The following is a 2789-nucleotide window of genomic DNA, read 5'->3' as shown; positions in this document are numbered from 1 at the left end:
GATGAGTTGTTCTTTTTTTCAAAATTCCCGCAGCGAGTCGATCGGTGACGACTTTGGTCCGCGTGCAGGACGCGCTGTGCACGGTACCATCTTCCTTCCAGAGAGGCAGGAGGAGGAAGAGTGCGCGTGGCGAGCCGAGGGGACTAGTGGGGAACAAGTGCGCCGGCTGCTTAGCAGAGAGAGACAGGGTAGTGAAGTCCAATAAGCGCTCTGATTGGTTTTCAGACTCCAGAGGAGCTTTTTTTTTCTGGCTCAGGAGCGCACAGCATCAGCACCACCACCACCACCACACACAGCGCAGAGAAAACAAACAAGCAAACAAACACACAAACACACAAAGAACAAGCCCCTCCTGACTAGAGCCAGGCTCAGAGGAAGAGGAGGGAGGGGGGGGGATACAGTGATGAAAGAGTTGAGTGGTTCTCTATCTCTATCACTTGATTTGATATTATTATCTACACAAAGTGATTCGCATTTGAAAATTGGAAAATGTGAAATAATTTCATCTCATGTATAATAATGCTGTGCAGTGGAGGACAGAGTCAGAGCATCCTCATCCTCATCCTCATCCTCAGTTGAAGTCTGGGATGTCCTCATGTTTCTCGCTCTGGGCTCCTCCTCACATCTGCCTGGAGTCTGGATAGAAATGTTCTTGGAAGATGTGAAATTGCATTAGAAACCAGTGGAATTGCAATATCTCACCCGACTGGGCAGACGTTCAAATATCCTCCTCAGACTCACTGTATTTAGGATTAATACTCTTTTTTTTAAGGATTAAGGATCCTCTCTTCTTCTGAAGTGTGAGGATGCAGCTGCTGACTGCAGAGGAAACACGGCTTCTCATACCGCCGTGTTTACATGGGGCTTCCCACTTGATTGACCTTTAACCTCCATCCATCACAGTGTTAAGAATGACAGTGGTGTCGCCTCTGTCTCCTCACATTAGTCTTTGTGGATACTGATGAACTGTCTTCTGCTCCACCAGTGTGTGTGTGTGTGTGTGTAGTGTTTCTGCTCTGAAAAGATTAAAAGATATGATTGAGTCAGAATCATGTTTTCTAGACGACTACGTCCAGCCTGATTAATTCTGAGCATCCAGTGATGGAGGAGTTTCGCTCACAACAGCTCATTGGCTTTTAGTGGAGGGAGTCAGTGTTAGCCTTCAACTAACACATCAGAGCAGTTGCAACACTCCATGACCTCCATGATCATTCAATAAGCACAACTCTGTGGTTATTATTATTAGAACCATGACACTGAAAGTCAAAATGATTAGGGCCAGGACTCTATTGAAATTGTATGTTACTTCTTCATAGGAAAAAAGAGTATGAGGGTCACTCATAAAAAAGAAAATGACAGGAGGAATATTTCTTTTCATGATGCACACATAATATGATATCAATAAGTATGCAGTTGCATAACTTCAGAAACCTTACACTCCAAGGATGCGTGCAATTGTCAGTTGCGCTCCACTCCTAATTTGATGGACCAGAGAAGAAACTTTGACTTCACTCTCGACATTGTATTTCGACTTTATTCTTGACATTTTGAGGTTCTTTTTCTTTCATGAGTGGCCCTAATCCTCTTCCGTAGACAAATGAATCACTTTTTTGATGTCATGCATTAGGCCTGCTGAAAGTTTACCACGATCTACAACGCCACCTAGAATATTTCAATAACTGAGCTGCTGCATGAAAACCAGGAGTTTCAAAGATGTCCAGACAATGACATAGAAAAGTCTTTTGCAGCCATCATCTAAAACAAACAGTAAGTTGTGCAGTTTTTGCGATTTGGGACGGGAATTCATCTGATCCAACTTCCTGTTCAGTCAGCCTCATCCTAAATGTAATTAAAACATGAGTTTTCCTCAGAGGGTGTGGCCATGGTACTGTTGACAAATTTTGATCCTTCGCCAAAAGCATTAAAAATGACTCTCACTCCATCTTATACATTGTCTATATGGCTTCAGACGTTCTGTGTTGTGTAGTTGTGCGTTCTGGACTCTTGCACACATCTTGACTTTTAATCCTATTTTATATGTATGACGTTTTTAATGTATGATTTGTTCTGACTGGAAATGGGAGGAGAGTTTTTAAATTATGAAATGTGTTGAGTGGAAATGTGGGGATTGTTGAGCTGCTGTGCAGGACAAATTTCCGTTAAGGACAATAAAGGTATTTTAAGTTCTAAGTTAAGTGTTGGATAAGAGTCCAAAATGTATTATTATTATTAAATTGTATATTTTTGGAGGTCTGGTCCTGTTGAGACAGGTCATAAAGGTGTCAGAAAGAATACACATGGACAAAGACAAAATACTGTCATTCAGTCTGGGGAACTTGTTGTACCCTCAACATCCTTCAGGGCAAACACACGCCAGCATCATGTGAGATGTCTGCACTCATTACCCTCTGTGTCAGCCTTCATGTTGTTGATGTCTTGACACATGTCAACCCTCCAGAAAACACTTGGACTTTTATTTAAAACAGTGGGAGAAGGGGACGGTGGGAGCTACACTGCCTTCCATGTGTAAAGTGTCTGAGTTCAGTTTTAATTTTGAAGTTTTTTTGCTTCGCACCTCCTGAGAAAGAAAATGCTAAACAGGTCGTATCAAACCACCTGGCTGGATTCACATCTTTTGTTTTATGATTTTAATGAATGTTGTTGGAATTGATGTGAATACCAGCTGTTCCTTCCTCCAACTGTTATTGGTCATTTCATTATGAATGTTCTTATTTATTCTAATCTAACTTCATTTAATCTAATCTTCTAATTTAATTTTAACTGCTTAA

Source organism: Trachurus trachurus (genome assembly GCF_905171665.1).
Source record: "Trachurus trachurus genome assembly, chromosome: 24".
Classification (NCBI taxonomy): Eukaryota; Metazoa; Chordata; class Actinopteri; order Carangiformes; family Carangidae; genus Trachurus; species Trachurus trachurus.
Note: the sequence above shows the minus strand (reverse complement) of the source record.